This window comes from Camellia sinensis, chromosome 5 (assembly GCF_055761805.1).
Source record: "Camellia sinensis isolate YWXY chromosome 5, ASM5576180v1, whole genome shotgun sequence".
NCBI lineage: Eukaryota > Viridiplantae > Streptophyta > Magnoliopsida > Ericales > Theaceae > Camellia > Camellia sinensis.
In genome coordinates this window covers 131,827,378-131,845,782 of record NC_138965.1, presented here as the reverse complement: position 1 = coordinate 131,845,782, position 18,405 = coordinate 131,827,378, and the positions used below count along the sequence as shown (strand labels likewise).

Sequence of the window (18,405 nt, the reverse complement as noted above, 5' to 3'; positions counted from 1 at the left end):
AACTAAAACCGGCAGAAAAATAGTATTTTAGTCATTAAACTCATTGAAAAAATGATATACATAAAATATTTAAAATATCATTTTCATTTAGTTTAATGATTAAAATATTATTTTTTCCATTGATTTTACTTAACAGAAATTGACAAATAATTTAAACTGAAAACAAATAAAAAATTTAGGATTTAACTTGATAAGATTAAAAACTCAAGGTTTAATTTATTATATATATATATATATATATATATATATATTTGGGTGAAGCACCAAGAAATCCTAAAATGTGATATTGTGAACTGTTTAGTCCGTCCTTTTTTCTTTTGAACCCAAACGTCCAATTAAATTGAAAATTACATAAAAAGGTAATCACTTACATGTTTAGGTTTAATTTTTTAGGGATAAAAATAGATTTCTCAAAATTTAAAATTATACATTTGGACAATTTGCACTATAGAAGTTTTGAATTTTCCCTCATTCTAGAATAAATCCCTCATTATGAACAAAAACCTAACACTCTAATATAACACTCCAATAACGTAATATTTCAATATAACACACTAAAAAACTCCTTGGTGTACTTTTCTCAAACATAAAACGTAACACTAAAAAAAAACTCTTTTGTGCATTTTTTTTCCAAACGTAACGCTCCAATGTAACATAAAAAAAAAAAATTTCTTAGTGTACTTTTCTCAAACGTAATACTCCAATCAGTATAATCTCAAACGTAAAACTCCAATGTAACACAAAAAAACACTAAAAAGACTCCTTAGTGTACTTTTTTCAAACGTAACACTCATAGTTTGAAAATTATACATTTACCCAAAACTTACTAGGGAATATTTGTACTCCTTTTGGAATGGTTTGAAGAATCTCACATTTTTTCCTTTTTAATGTTACATTACAGTGTTACGTTTAGGAAAAGTGCACTAAGATTTGTTTTTTTTTTTTTTTTTTTGGTGTTACATTAGAGCATTATGTTTGGGAAAAGTACACCAAAGAAATTTTTTTTTGTTACATTAAAGTGTTACGTTAAGGAATTTTTTTTATAATGTTATATTGAAGTATTACGTTTGGAAAAAATATACTAAGGGGTTTTTTTGTATGTTACATTAGAATGTTACACTAAAAAGTTTTTGTATGTTACATCAGAGCATTACACTAAGGAGTTTTTTTTAGAATATTATATTAGAGTGTTATATTTGGAAAAAATATACTAAGAAGTTTTTTTTTGTGTTACATTAGAGTGTTACACTAATGAGTTTTTGTGTGTGTTACATTAGAGTGTTACACTAAAATTTTTTTTGGAGTGTTATATTAGAGTGTTACGTTTAGAAAAAATACAGTAAGAAATTTTTTGTGTGTGTTACATTAGAGTGTTACAATAATGAATTTTTGTATTACATTAGAGTGTTAAACTAAGAAGTTTTTTTGGAGTATTATATTAGAGTGTTACGTTTGGGAAAAGTACAGTAAGGGAGTTTTTATGTGTTACATTAGGGTATTGCACTAAGATTTTTTGTTTGAGCGTTATATTGGAGTGTTATGTTTGAGTATTACATTGGAGTATTACGGTTTGAAATTAGACATTTGACCAAAACTTACCAAGTAGTTTTTGTACTCTTTTTGAAATGTTTGAAAAATCCCACATCCTTTTGAAATGTTTGAAGAATTATATATTTTAAGTCATTTTTGTATTCCTTTTGAAGTGTTTTCCAAATAAAAAAGATTTTTATATAAAAATTCATCCCAAATTTGATTCCCATATATTGTATACCTTACATTTCTAGCACAAAAAAAAAAAAGAAAAAAGAAAAAAAAGAAAAAGGAAAAAAAAAAGAGAAGGAACATAATAGAAATAAGGGTATAATCTTAAAATCTAATTTTTAAATAATATATTAAATCTATATTTCTAAAATCAATGAGACTAATTGGTCTATAAGAAAATCCTTAGGACTAAATGGATCATCATTCCTCAAGATGAGATTTATAGGTAAATTTTCCTATATTTTTGTAAGTTTTCCAAATATCTTTATTATCTTTTCTATTTATGAGGCCTCACTATTTTTTCTATTAATACTTTTCTTTCTATACATATTTCAAGTGTAACTGCTCAACTCTTTTTTCTATGCTAGGCTTTATTTACCAAAATAAATAAATAAATAAATAAAAATAAACAGAATTTGATTGAAGAATGATTTGGTTTATATTGGGAATTATCATTAAAATTTTCCTATTTAAATGATATTAATTATAAAAATGCCACCATCATCATTGTGGAGGGTGGATTTGCCTCACCCTCGATGAGAAAAAGATGAACATTTTGTGGGTATTTGGGAAGTGGTTATTTTTTAAGTTTTTGACTTTTTAACTAGTTATTTTAATTTTTATGTTTGGGAAGATGGATTGAATTTTTTGTTTCATTGTTATATTGAAAAATATGTTTGAAATGATATTGAGATAAAAAATAATTAAATTATTTCCAAAAAGTTGTGCCTGACGTAATGAAGTTGTGCAAGTACATGATGATTGATTTGTTGGAATATGAAATGACTAAATTGCCCCTATGTGTTGGAATGCTAGGTTGGTGGGTTAGTTAAAAATTAAAAAGGCAAAATCATAATTTCAAATCTGTCCTACACAATCATGACACTTCTACCAAATTTGTCCGCGTCAATTTCTGATAAAAAATGCAATATCTGTCCGCGTCAGTTTCTGATAAAAAAAAAAAAAAAAACTCAGCTACAGTATAACTTTTTGACTATTTGTTTGAATAAGGCTAAAATAGCCTCTCAACCTTCTTCCCAAACACCGCCTTTGTTTCCCTCAAACTTGCAAAACAAATAAGACTGTTAGATATTTCCTCACCTGAGTGTTGGTTTGAAGAGCACTCCAACAATCAAGTCAATATTGAGATATTCAAGAGCAAAAAAGAAATGGCTAGTTGTGGATTCTTTGGTTTTGTTGCCTCTTTCCATTATTTATAATATTGTAGATGCCCTCATTGGTTGACATCCGACTACCCATTGGACGCTGTCAGCCATCAGATAGTTCTACTTTTTTTTTTTTGATCGGAAGAAATATGTCATTTAATAAAGCCAAAATGACAATTACATGAGTCCAACAATCCAAAATTACACCAAACAAAGTGAAAATAAAGCAATAAGCACTAAGGAAGAAAACTATGAAAATATTCAGACGTACATATCATATTCGTGCTCGTACTGTGACGTAGAGCCAATCATAAAAGTTCGGCAATAGAGCATGTCTGAAATAAATCATAGATCCCAACCACAATGTGGGTAAGCTTAACAAATCGCACAGATGGATTCTAAGAGAACCAAACCAAAACCAAACAAACCATAGAAAAGGAAAACCAAAGAAAACAGAGGACTAAAACTAACAAACAAAGCAAAACAAAACAGACCCATACCCACACCCAACCAGATCTGGCAGCGGCTTCGGCGAAACTGGCGGTGGAGAAGAACGGTGATGAAGATGCGATGGAGAAGAGGCGGTGAAGGCGACGGGAGAAGTGGATAAGAGGCGATAAAGGCTGTTGGGGAGGCGAATCCGGCGTCAGCGAATCCAGTGTCGGCAAATCACTCTATGAAGAAGACGACAGGAAAGAGGCGCCGAAGGCAGCGGAGAAGGCGTGGATCCATGACGGCCACTCTTGGAGTGAATGGATGTGGGAAAAACACCTCACAAAGAAGAGAGAGGATGGAAAGCCAAGGCTTCCAAGTTATGGGAAAGCTAAGTAAGGAAATGAAAGAATAAGGGAGAGGTAAGGGAAGGGGAGAGGGGGCCGAAGGCTGCCAGAAACCCCTCCCCCACCGCCGGTAGCCACAAACTTTGAAACCCTAGGGGAAGAAAAGTTTAGAGAGAGAAGCTCTCAAACTAGAGAGAGAGAGAGGGAGTTTTAATAAACATGTTGATAGTTCTACATCGATCCATGTCTTTTTCCTTTTATTGGTCGACTATTCTGTGCTTCTTTTAACTGATCTATTTGTTCAATAATAATGGTTTTTCGTTTCCAACCTGTTTGTTAGCTTGCTTATTTCTTTTACGCTGTGTTTGGTTGGGAGATTTGTGAAAGGATTTGGAAAAGGAAAGGGAAAGGGAAAGGGAAAGGAAAAAAGTAAGTGAAATATGAATAAAATATAGGGGTGAGCGTAGTCCGAATTAGTCTGGATTGGGATAAAGCCAGAACCAATCCGTTATCTACAGTTCTGGAAAATTTGGAGCCAATTCAATCCGTTTAAATTGTAGAACTAATCCGAATCAATCCATTTAAAAACAGATTAGATCGGTTTAGGATCACGGATTCACATAATTAAATAACAAAAAAAAAATATAGAATATTTTAATTTCATAAAAATATAAACATAGCATCATATTAGTTTCACAATAATAACATGTCTTTTCATAATAGCGACATACTGTTCTAGAATTTAAACAATCATAAGAAAACTGGTTTCGCCATAAATATTTATACCATTACAAATTAAAACTAAAAACTAACAAACAAAAGTAATAAAAGAAGATATTATACGGGTTTAGATTTTATATGAAATAAGAGAAGATACTATGCCGGGAGGGTGTATAATATAAATATAGGCTATTTGTATACGGTTCGGATCGATTCCAATCCGAAACCGTGAGATTCAATCCGGAACCTATCTGTAGATTACGGATTTTTAATTTTTCAATCAAGAACCAAACCACGGATTCAAAAAACCAATCCAAACCTACCGAATTAAACTGGGTCAGATCGGATTATGAATTTTATGGATTCTTTACTCAATCCTAATAAAATATACCTATATTTTACGTAATTTCACATACTTTTTTTTTATTTCTTTTTCTAAATTCCTTCTTAAATTTTCTAACCGAAACACAACGTTAGGCTTTCGTAGAGGTACCTTGTGATTAGGCCCACCTTCTCATGCCTCCATTTGGACCATCCCAACTAGGGGTGTGCATAATACCGCCGAAACCACCAAAACCGCACCGAGCCGCACCGCCAAGGCAAATTCGTTATTATTTTCCAATCGAACCGCCGGTTTTTGGTAAGAAAAATGGCAAATTCTAGTGATACTTTTATCAATCCGCCGGTTTCTATTTTTCTTCCAAACCGCACCGACCCGCACCGCTATTAAATCATGTTTTATAATATTCTAAAAATTCTTTTTTACTTAAGTTTGCTTGTTGTTCTATACCTTAGAATATAGTATTACATTACTGCTCGAGGAGAATTCAAGATGTCAGTAATTCAAAATAAAGTTGGATTCCAATTCACTTTTCAATCTTCTTCTTTTTTTTTGGCTATGTTGCAAACTTGCATCAACTCACTTTTCAATTTAATTACTTTTCAACAGTAAATATTTTTAATATATTGTAAACCCTGAATGATATTAATTTTATGTATTGTATTTGATCATTGTAGCTTCCACAGATGCTTGTAATGAACTGATGGCATAGTCTTTGATATTATCACGTTGTTGCTACACTTGCTGCATCAGAAGAAAACTTCGCAAGATGCTTAACATCACGGTATCTCTCGTCTTTTTTTTACTCTTTGATTTAAGTTTTGTAATTTGAATTATATTTTTTATAAACCGCCAATCCGTCTGAACTGCCAAGACAAATCCGCCATTATTTGCCAACCGAACTGCCAGTTTTTGATAAGGAAAATGGCAAATTCTAGTGACACTTTTATCAATCCGCCACCCGCCATACGATTTTTATTTTTCTTTCAAACCGCACCGACCCGCACCGCGCACACCCCCAACCCCAACTGTGAATTTTCACTCCCTACAACAATTTTAACAAATACTATATGAATAACAATTTTTCACTCCCATTACTGCCTAACAACATTCCTCACGTGGTGGTGATGAATCATGATGATTCTTAAGGCCATTATGATGGTCTGATCACAACCTAAAGTCTCCAACATGGTTTCTTTTCTTGTCTTTGGGGCTGTTTTCCAAACTCGTGGACGTTAAAGTGGACTTTTTCTCTTCTTGTCTTTGGGGCATGTTTTCCAACTAAGCTGGTTTCAACTTCTCTTCTTCTTCTTCTTCTCTCTCCTCTCTCTCAATGTCTATAAATAGCTTCTCATTAGTCCCATTTGTTTGCCAATGCATTGTTGCTTTCTTATATACACTGATAGAGAATATTAGTTATGTCTTTAGAGATAAAGAAAATGGGGTTAGTGAGTGCAAATGATGATCACCAACTTCTATCAAAGATAGCAACCAATGATGGTCATGGAGAGAATTGTGCTTACTTTGATGGGTGGAAGGCATATGATAATGATCCTTTTCACCCTATAGAAAACCGTAATGGAGTCATCCAAATGGGTCTTTCTGAAAATCAGGTTTTGTAAAAGCGCCTTCTGTTCGGTTGTGTTTTCATTTTGTTTGTTTTTGTTTTTCGAAAACTAACACTATTGGTGTGTTTGGTTTTAATTTCATGAATTTAATTTTTTGAAAATTACATTTTTTTTTAATTTTTAGTGAATATTTTTAAAATTTTAAATAATTTTTTTACTTTTTTAGATGCACTTTACTTAAATGTGTCTAAAAAGTAAAAAATATATATGAAAATATTTTTAAAAAATCATTAAATACACAAAAATATGAAAAATGTATTGAATTTTTGAATTTTTGGTATTTAGTGAATTTTGTAAAGATTTTTTTTACAAATGTTATACTTTTAAAGTGTATTTATGCTAGGTATATCTAAAAATTAAAAAAATTACTTAAAATAGTTAAAAAATTTAGTGAAAAAAAAAAAAAAAAAATTCTGAAAAGTGAATCCTGAGTTATGAAACCAAACAAGTTGATTATTTTTATATTTTTTAAAATCTTGGAGTGAAGATAATTTTTAAAATTTTGTGTATATATTTTTTAGTATGCCATAAAGCATGGGTTAACTAATATGGTTAATCTTACCTAGAATCTTTGCATTTCATTGGTATGTTAGTGATTTTTATCTTTTCACTTACATGTGAGTTTTAATCCTGTGTGTGTTTGATTTTTTTCCCCCCCATGAGTTTTCGTTTTTTTCGTATTAATATGATTGTAATTGAATGACTTGTATTTCAATATTATATATTAATAAAAGATGAGGTAAATTACATTGATCACTCATAAGATTTAAAAAAAAATACAATAAACTCACAAAATTGATATAATTATACTAATTTCTGTTATATGAAGGATAAAATAAACAAAATTAATGTGTATAAATATAGAGAAAATCACAATAAAATATACATTTTAGTATAAAAATATGATAACATTATTTTTTTATTATATAACTAATGAATTATTGATGTAAAATGAATTAAATGTTATGTGAATTAAAATTATATGAGAGTATATCAAGAGTGATTAGTATAATTTACAAAAAAAAAATAAAAATATATGGGTTGTTTTCATAAATTTTTGCTAAAAGCAATTGCCAAACAAATTTTATGTTGGTTTTTGTTGCAGCTATCGTTCGACCTAATTGAGGATTGGATTAGGAAAAACCCAAATGCATCCATTTGCATCACCGAAGGAGCAAATGCCTTCAAGGACATTGCTAACTTTCAAGACTATCATGGCTTGCCAGAGTTTAGAAATGTATGTATCAACACTCTGCATATTTATATATCATTTCAATGATGCTATGTTAAGATCTTGTCTCTCCCTCTTTCAAAATATTCTTACACGAAATTTTTGTCTTTTAACTATCTTTTTTTTTTTTTTTTTGTTTTGTTATGTAATTGGTTTTGATTACTAAGGAAGTAATGTGATATGATACTTTAGAATTACTTTATAATTATTAGGGGTTATCTTTTAAACTTTCACGCATTTTTTAATTTGATTCTAGATTTCGATTAATATCAATTTTATATTTAAATTTTTAAAATTTTGATCAATTTAGCCATTACCGTCACATTCCGTCTATAATTGAATAGAATGTACTGATGTAGCTAGCACCAAAGGTTCATTTGAAATTTCATTTTACCCTCCAAACTATGCCTTAAAAATTAATTTGCCCCCAAATTTTAAAAATTTAAATTTAAATATTTAATAAATAATTTTTTATCTCATTAATGAAAAAAATTAAATTTTATTAAATAATATATGCTTTGCAAAAAAGTAATAAAAAATATAAAAATCATCATTTAGAATTATCTTGAGATTATGAATTATGAATTCTTTGACAAACATGTTGTACCGTACTGGATACCTTATCAAATTTGAAATTTTTTTTCTACCCAATTTTGAAATTACTATCAGTTGATCAATTCTATTGAAATTAATTTGGGTAATAGACCAGTTACAATACACATAGAGTAGTCAAGCAATTTTCAGCTCAATAAATTTTTCTAAGAACACAGTAAAATAAAAAAATAAAATAAAGTACAGGCACGACTTAATATGTTTGTAAAAAAAAATATTTGTTTTTAATTTGAAATAATACATAAATTGATTAAATGGTTTCATTTGTTAAATCCAATATACAATTGACATTTAATGCCATAGGTATAAGATAAATCAAAATTAAATATCATTATATTAAATAACTTACAAACTATAGCTTAATTCAAAAACCATCCTAAGTACAAAACTAAAAATGAAAAAGAAGCCTAGTAAAAGAAATTTTGTCTTTGTAGTAGAAGAAAATATTATTTTGATTGAGGTACGACATAGCTTGGGTATATACTAGATATGTCTGGGTACATCACAAATTAAGAAAGAAAAATTTGAGTACGTGTCTTGTGTACCCAGTACGTATATAGAAATATCTTACGTCGGTAAGTATTTGGTACGAATACGATATATTTGTCGAATTATCCATGATTCATAGTTTCAAGATAATTCTAAATGAGAATTTTTACATTTTTTATTATTTTTTTTGCAAAGTACATATATTGTTTAAAATTTAATTTTTTCATTATTGAGATAAAAAACAATTTATTAAATATTTAAATTATTATTATTATTTTTTAATATTTGAAAGGCAAATTGATTTTTAAAGTATAGTTCGGAGGGTAAAATGAAATTCCAAATGAATTTTAATGTTACATCAGCACATTCTGTCCAATTATAGACGGAAATATGATGGTAGGGGCAAATTGATCAAAATTTCAAAAGTTTGGGTGTAAAATTAATATTAATCGAAGTTTGGAGATCAAATTAAAAAAGGGTAAAAATTTAGGGGGTAAAATGAAATTTTCTGTAATTATTATTCCTAATTTTGAAGGCAATATAAGGACTCTTTTGAGAAGTGGATTAATAGTCACTTCCTAGCTTTTAACTCATTTTGTAGGGCTGTTCAAAAATTTGTTCAAACTCGTAATCCGGACTTAACCAGACCAAATCGTACGATTTGGTTCGGTTCTATTAAGAATTGGTTTGATTTCGGTTTAAGAAATATGAAAATCGTAAAAACGGTTCGGTTAATGAATTTTATGAAAAAATTACGGCACGAACCGAACTGAACCGAATCGAATCGAATCGAATTTTAAAAGATATATATATATATATATATACACATATATAATATCAAGTTTTATTTTTATTAATTGATTTTTTGTAATTTTAATGATATTAGGATGATATAGATATGTAATGTTGAGTAATGCTTTAATATTATTAGTTTTTATCATGAGTTAAATGTAATTAGTCTGAGTAATTATTTTGCTAACGCTAACAATTTATTTTTGTAAATAGAAATTTTGGGAACCGTGAACCAAACTGAAACCGAACCGTTATTTTGGTTTGGTTCTGATCCGATTTTATAAGTGTAATGGTCAGATCTGGTTCTCAAAATCACAGAACCGTTAGGGTCGATTTGGTTCTTAGATTTTCTCAAAATCGAACCAATCCAAACCGTATACACTCCTATCATTTTGGATCATATCATTCATCATATTTTTTTATAAATTTTTTTAAAAAATAAAAAAATTAATTTTTAACCATATTTCTGAAACAACCTAAGAGTATAGAACAAAAAATAAGAATAATTCGTGCTCGTTATAATTAATATATGGATGCATGTACGTCTCATTTTTTTTTTTTTTTTAAGATTTTGAAAAATATGACATGAGACTTTATTACCATGGGTCTTGAAAATTGTGAAAATTGAGGGTATGTTTGGTTTGTGTTTGAGAGATGTGTTTTAGAGATAAAAAGTACGAAAACATGTTTGATTTAGTTTTTTTTAAAAGATGTTTTGGAAAATTATTTTGAGATAGAGTTTTGGAAAAAGTGATTGATTTGATATGTGTGTGAGAGAGATTTGTTTGGAAAACTTGTTTGGTTTACAAGTTTTGAGAAATTTTTTTGGGAAAATTTGTTTGGTTTCATTATTTTTGAAAACTTATTTGTAGAGAAAATTTCCCAAAATTTTTTCAGAAAATCAAACCAAACGAGCCCTCAGACTTTCAACAATGCATTTTTTTATTATAAAAAAATTGGTGAGCTGTAGTTTAGTGGATCTAGTTTATAAGTGACAAATACATGAGCTAATTTTCTGTGTATCTAATAAAATATTATTCTTTTTTTATTTTATTTTATTTTTAAATTTCATGTTTATAATAAAATACTATTCTTTCATAATTTTGTAAAGAATCATCCACAGTATGACATAATAATTTTAAATAGAAAGACTCATAGCTCAACACATCATTTTGTATGTATTTTATATTTATATGTGATTATTAACTTAGGATTTTGAGATGCAATAGTGGTGATCCAATGACAATTGTGCAATTTATTATTTTTATTTTTATATTTATTCATTTTAGGCGCTGGCAAAGTTTATGAGAAGAGTGAGAGGTGGTAGAGTCAGTTTTGATCCAAACCATATTGTAATGAGCGGCGGAGCCACCGGGGCTAACGAGCTTCTCATGTTCTGTTTGGCCAATCCCGGCGACGCATTTTTGATTCCAACACCCTACTATCCAGCGTACGTATCATTTTTTTAATTATAAAAATATTATTACAATATAAAATTATAATACATAATAGAACATAAAAACTCATATATTCGTAAATTTTATACTATATTAAACTCAAAATTAGGGGTGTAAGTAAAATCAAAGGACCCAAACCGCTCAAAAATGACTGGAATTCTAGTTTTCAGTTTGTTTAACCTACAGTCTTTTCGATTTTAAATTTTTTTACACTAATACAAACCAACCAACCCAAGTATTACAAGTTTTTATAAAATTCTTAATAACTCATGTAAATCATTTTTTACGCCAAACTGACAAAATTGATAAAATCAAATTGTAACATATAATCTGCCTCAATTCCTCAACAATCAATTTGAAAGATTCAATTTGATGGTAAATTTTTCCTCAACGCTGACCGTAACCAATCGTTTACCCACCAACTTGCCAGTATGTGAGTATATCTATATTGCCTATTGTAATTTGTTTGTCTTTATAGCATTATTGGCGTTGTTTTGCAAGGGCTATTTTAGCCTATTTTAGATTAAAATTCATAAAAAGATAAAATATGTTAAAATAATTAATAAGATAAAATGTCACATTAAATCCATAATTATTTTATTTTTTTTCTCACAAACATTACATCAAACAAACTTCCTAAACACAAAAATTTTAACCTACTAAAATAGCTTACTAAAATAGTCAACTTTCCAAACAAGGCCAATGATTTGCTTTGTTCTCTTTGTCCCTTAACTTGACCATTCTCGTTCTACGTTTTTTTTTTTCTGATTAATTACATTAAAACTCCCTCAATTAGTAACTAATATGACTTTATCCCATTATCTATGAACCCGTAAGGGTGGCCCAGTGAGTGAGGGAAGAAAACCTGGGGTCTGGGAGTTTGCTCCTCATGGAGGTCCCAAGTTCGAATCCCACTCCCCACGGGTTACTGTGCGGGCCACTGGAGGTTTGCCTGGTCGTTAACTTCAGGGCCCTCAGGATTAGTCCCATGCTTCGGCTGTGGGGATACCTGAGTCATCAAAAAAAAAAAAAAAATCTATGAACCCGTTCCTATTGATCTCGTCAATTATAAAATATACTCTTTTTAAAAATCGTATAAATATACTCTTTTTAAAAATATTCTAAAAGTAATAAAAATGATATATTTTCATATTTAAAGGGAACAAAATATTCAAATTCATAAATAAAAAGAATACGTTAATATTCACAAATAGTGAAAAAGATTTTGATGTAATTAATTTTTTTTCCTAGTCAATGGAGCATTACCAATTTAAGTAGAACAAAGATTGATATTAAAAAATGCTATAAATTTTAAATTTTTTATTAAATAAATAATTAAATGCCTTATATAAATATAGACTCCATAGCCACATAAATATTTGATCATTAATTTAATAAAAAATTTGATATTTCTATATTACCCATTCACATTTCCAGATTACAATTACTAAGTGCCGTTTTGGAAAGAGACAAAAACGCTCGCATTTTTGTTGGTTCAGAAAAAAGTTGGCTTAGCTTTTTGGGCAATTGTTGCATTTGCCAAGTGATAAAAAAGCTAGGTTGGCTAATTACGTAAATACCCTCTAGGTCAACAAATTGTGTAGAATTTTAAAGTTTGACAAGAATATTTTCGTCATTTTAATTTGATTTGACATTATAAATAAATATTAAATTAAAAAGTAAAAAGTCAATTTTTTATTAACTTTTCAAATCACTTTTTAAAAAGTTAAAAAATTTGATAAAAAATCAAAAATTAATTTTTTATTAACTTTTCAAAATAACCTGACAAGTTACGAGACGAAAAGTTTTTTTTTTTTTTTCTCCGGTCCACCTATCCATTAATTGATGAATTCAAGACAACTGATCTGTTTTTGAATGTGAACTGTCAAAACATTCAAACCAAGTACAGTACAATTATTACACCTGGCCTCTTTCTCAAAATATTCAAACCAAGTACCGTACTCAAAATATTCAAACCAAGTACCGTACAATTATTTGTTAAAGTTTGAACTCAGTTGGGTCATTTCCATAATGTGTGACTAGGGGTGTACGTGGGGTTAGTGGGTGTGATTTGAGAGAAAAATAAAAATTGTATAGTAGGTGACGGATTGATAAAAGTGTTATTAGAATTTGTCATTTTTCTTATCAAAAATCGGCGGTTCGGTTGGCAAATAATGACAGATTTGCCTTGGCGGTTCGGACGGATTGACGGTTTATAAAAAATATAATTCAAATTACAAAACTTAAATCAAAGAGTAAAAAAAAGACGAGAGATACCGTGATGTTAAGCATTTTGCGAAACTTTCTTCTGATGCAGCAAGTGTAGCAACAACATGATAATATTAACGACTATGCTATCAGTTCATTACAAGCATCTGTGTAAGCTACCATGATCAAATACAACACATAAAATTAATATCATTCAGGGTTTACAATATATTGAAAATGTTTACTGTTGAAAAGTATTTAGATTGAAAAGTGAGCTGATGCAAGTTTGCAACATGGCCAAAAAAAAAAAAGATTGAAAAATGAATTGCAAATTGCAATCCAACTTTATTTTGGATTATTGACATCTTGAATTCCCCTCGAGCAGTAATGTAATACTATATTCTAAGGTATAGAACAACAAGCAAACTTAAGTAAAAAAGAATTTTTAGAATCTTATAAAACATGATTTAATAGCGGTGCGGGTCGGTGCGATTTGGAAGAAAATTAGAAACTGGCGGATTGATAAAAGTGTCACTAGAATTTGCCATTTTTCTTACAAAAAACCGGCGGTTCGATTGGCAAATAATAACGAATTTGCTTTGGCGGTGGGGTTCGGTGCGATTTTAACAGTTTCGGCTGTTTCAGCGGTATTATGTACACCCTATGTGTGACCACTGCATTTTCTTTACATTAATGGACTAAAATAGGTTCTTAGATGACTTCGCAAGATAATTTTGGCTGGATTGCCTCCCGTTTAGGTTAGAGACAGTTCGATTCTGTTCGTTTCATTGTGCCTATTTTTAGTTTTTTTTTTGATAATTCAAACTGTTCACATTTTAAGATTTATTGAGTACATTATCCTTATAAAAAAATCACATTAATCGGATAACGGATACTATAGTAGTGTTTGGGAAGTTTGTGTTTTGGTTTTTTTAAATTTTTTTTCACTAAAAAACAAATTAGTTACAAAACCAAAAAAAATCAATTCAAACAAAATATCACATCAAACCCTATAATCATTTCACTTTTTCTCTCACAAATATTACATTCAACCACAAAAAAATCCAATTATCTTCCTAAACACAAAATTTTTTTTCTCCAATAATATCCTATAACTACAAAAACCTACAAAAAAACCCACTTCCCAAACACCTACTATATATTCGGATCACTTTCGTCTACAAAAAATTAAACAGTCAAAAAATTAACGGTTCATAAAAAAATGATCCGAATACATAGTATCCGTTATCCGATTGACGTGATTTTTTACAGGGATAATATACCTAATGAATCCCAAAATATGAACGGTTCGAATTATCGAAAAGGAGTCCAAAAATGGGCCCAATGGACCGGATTGGACCCTCCAGTCCAGATGGTGGACTGGAGGCAAGCCACTACCAATAATTTTAGGGTTCGTTTGGGAAGTAAGTTGGATTTTTAGCTTTTTAAATTTTTGACTATTTTAGCTTGTGACTAAAACTCTCGTTTAGGAAAGGCTTTTTGATTTTTTTAACTTTTTGTGAGAAAAAGAATGTAATGATTATGAATTGGATGTGATATTTTGTTCTATTGGGTCAAAAAACTTATTTTGTTTTTTTGTGACTAAAATAGCCCCAAACCCAACCCAACCTATCTTCCCAAACGAAGCCTTAAGCTTCGTTTGGTTTTAGATTTTTAGCTAAAAAAATATAAAAAGACAAAATTGACTACATAAGTCAATAAGATAAAATGTTATATTTAAATTATAATTATTATACTTTTTCTCTCACAAAAGTTTAAAAAATAAAAAAAAACCAAATCAAATGAGGTTAAAAAAGTCCCAACACAAAAAAATCAATTAAAAAAGCCAATGCCAAATGAAACTTATTGAGAGAATTGTTTTTGGTATGGATTTCACTAATCTATTTGATTACTGTGAAATTTAACTAATAGAAAGTGAAATAAAAAAAAAAATAGTAAGTGCTTGGTTAAGATAAATTTTGCGTGTGGAAGTTGTAAGGTAATTTGAAATTGAGATAACTGTTTGGATAATTTTTCTAACAAAAAAAAATTAGGGACTTACTTGTAGACCTTAATAGGTGGACTTATTGTCCAATAGGTTCTGTGAAAATTAATGATATTTTTCATTAAAACCTATTTAAAAAAGTTACTAATTGTTAATTTTCAACGGCAGTTAGGGGTGTTTGCGGATCGGTTTTGTACGGTTTGTGGTTTGGTTTTGACCCGCCCACATCTATGCGCTTTGGAAAAAAGTCAACCCGCAACCGCTCGCAGTGCGGTTTACGGTTTGTGCGGATAGGGTTTTCAAATGTGTGGGCGGTTGCGGGCGGTTTGCGGTTTACACTTTTTTCTTTAAAAATTAATTTTTGAGTTTTTTTTTCCCATCGAATTTAGGCATCAAATTCATTTTATATATTTGTGATAACAATTTTCTGATGAGTTTACAAATAAAAATTGAATATCAATGCATTAAATGAAATTACCCAAAACAAAGAAACCCTACACTAGCATTTTTGCCATGAAAAAAATGTATATCAATGCATTAAAAGTTGTACTCAATTAGAATTGTCAGTTCAGTAATCAATAATCAAACTAGAAGTTCTATCGACCACCAGAAGGAAAATTTTATTAGGAAAAAGTGGATGAATAACCAATGAAAATCATATAAGAAATCAAGTTTAGGATTTGATAATTCTACGGCATTAAGAAAGTTAAGAAATGCTTAAAAATAAGGATCCTAGTGTCATAGAGAATATAATGGTGTTCCTGTAAAAGTTACAAAGTTGGTATATAAAAAAATAAAAATAAATAATAATTAAAGTGCGGGCGGTTTTTCCAGGTTGCAGGTTTAAACCGTGACCCGCCCGCAACCCGCAAATTGTCATATTTCAAACCGCATCCGCCCGCATTATGTTTGCGAAACCGCCCATTTATATGCGGGTTGGGCGGTTTGAGCGGTTCGGATAAACCGTTGCCCGCCCCTAACGACAGTTTAAAAATTATCACAAAAAATGTTACTAATTATAAGTTTTAGCGACAGTTTAAAAAAAATATCACAAACAAGTCACTAAGTTTTAACTTTCAGTGACAGTTTAAAAAATTTGTCACTGTAAAACGTCACTAATTGTAAGTTTTAGCCACAATTTATAAAAATCGTGATTAAAAAGTAACTAATTGTCAATTTTTAGCGACATGCAAAAAATTGTCACAAAAAATTATTTTTAGTAACGATTTTATAATGACTTGTTTTCAATAGGAGTTAATGAGAATTAAATCCAACTATTATGACTTATTGGTAGTTTATTCAAAAAAATATTACTATAATTTTTCGCAAGAAATTGAAAGAAAGTTACAAAACTAATATATGAGATATATATACAAGAAATTTAACTTTGTTGTATTTTCCAGTGCTCTCGTAATTAACAAATATAGAAAAAGTTCTATTTTTTTCCCCTCTCTTGATTATGCACTTTTCACTTTTTTCGTATTAACCAAACTCATTCATACACTTTGGGCATTTGAAATTGAATGAAAGGAAATTTATAATCTTGTAAGCATTTAGTTAAGATTTTTTTTCTTTATTTTTTTGAAATGTTTTAAAAAAATTTGGGATGTGAAATAGCAGTTGGCTACTTTCACAAGAAATAATTTTCGTATTTTTTTTCTCTCCAGAAATTGAAAGACAAGTTGTTATAATGATATGGATTGGCCAAAAAATTTAACTATTTTGCACTTTTCAATATCATGCTAAAGAAATGCATTAAAAAAATTTCCTACACTTTTCACCTCTTTCATCCTAATAACCAAATATGATAGGGACTTGAGATGGCGAACGGGTGTGCAACTGCTTCCAATTATCTGCAAGAGCTCAAACAATTTCAAAATCACCATAGAAGCACTAGAAGAGGCATACAACAAAGCTGCAGAGGCCAACATCAAAGTGAAAGGCTTGATCATATCTAACCCATCAAATCCACTTGGTACCATCTTGGACATGGAGACACTAAAAAGCTTGGTTACTTTCATTAACAAAAGAAACATCCACTTAGTATGCAATGAGATATATTCATCTACCATCTTCAAGCCTCCTAGTTTCATAAGCATTTCTGAGATCATACAACACTTGGAATGCAATTCTGATCTCATTCACATTGTTTATAGTTTGTCTAAGGACATGGGCTTTCCCGGGTTTAGGGTTGGCATTGTTTATTCATACAATGACGCGGTTGTGAATTGTGGTCGAAAGATGTCAAGTTTTGGATTAGTCTCCTCACAAACACAACACCTCCTCGCTTTAATGCTTTCTGACGATGATTTTGTGGGGAGGTTTCTTGGTGAGAGCTCAAAGAGGATAGGGAATAGGCACAAACACTTCACAATGGGACTTGAAGAAGTGGAAATCAATTGTTTACCAGGCAATGCTGGACTATTTTGTTGGATGGATTTGCGTTCGCTGCTCAAAGAACCGACATTTGAAGATGAAATGGCACTATGGCATGTGATAATCAAAGAAGTGAAGCTCAATGTCTCTCCGGGGAGTTCTTTTCATTGTGTGGAGCCTGGTTGGTTTAGGGTATGCTTCGCGAACATGGATGATGCAACGGTTGCAGTTGCACTTCGAAGAATTCAAACATTTGTGGCTCAGACCAAGAAAGGAGAGGCGCTATTGAAAAATAAGCCATGGCAGAAGAAGCTTCAACGTAGCTTCTCATCGCAAACATATGATGATGGTCTCATGTCACCCCACATGTTGTCCCCTCATTCCTCAATCCCTCACTCGCCTCTCCTTTGATCTAGGGCTTAACGTGTATTTGGACACAGAAAAATACAAAGAAGCAAATAGAGTAAACAAATTAATGTCCCTAGATTTGGCCCTACATTGACTTTAATGTATTTTTTCTATGCACGTAGCATTACTGCTAGTAAAAAGGCAGTTCAAAGAAATAATTGCTTTTATTTTCTCAAGCCGATGTTGATGTTATTTGCATTCCATGGATTTCATTTACTTTCATTTTCTCAAGCCAATGTTGATGTTATGTGCATTCCATGGATTCCAACTGTTTCATAAATGAATCAATCTTGATATTGTCATTGAATGAATTAATCCCAAATCTCTCTTGTATGTTTTGGTTATTCCTAAATAATTTTAGAAGATATTGAATACTACGATTAATTCTTGAAACCTATTAAAATTCCCAAATTATTTTGAATACTCGTGAACA

General features: G+C 30.1%; 1 pseudogene; it reads left to right on the top strand.

Annotated features, from left to right (window-relative positions):
• The first annotated feature begins 6,205 nt into the window (after positions 1-6,205).
• LOC114261887 (1-aminocyclopropane-1-carboxylate synthase-like) lies at positions 6,206-17,987 on the top strand (annotated as a pseudogene).
• The last annotated feature ends 418 nt before the right edge of the window (positions 17,988-18,405 follow it).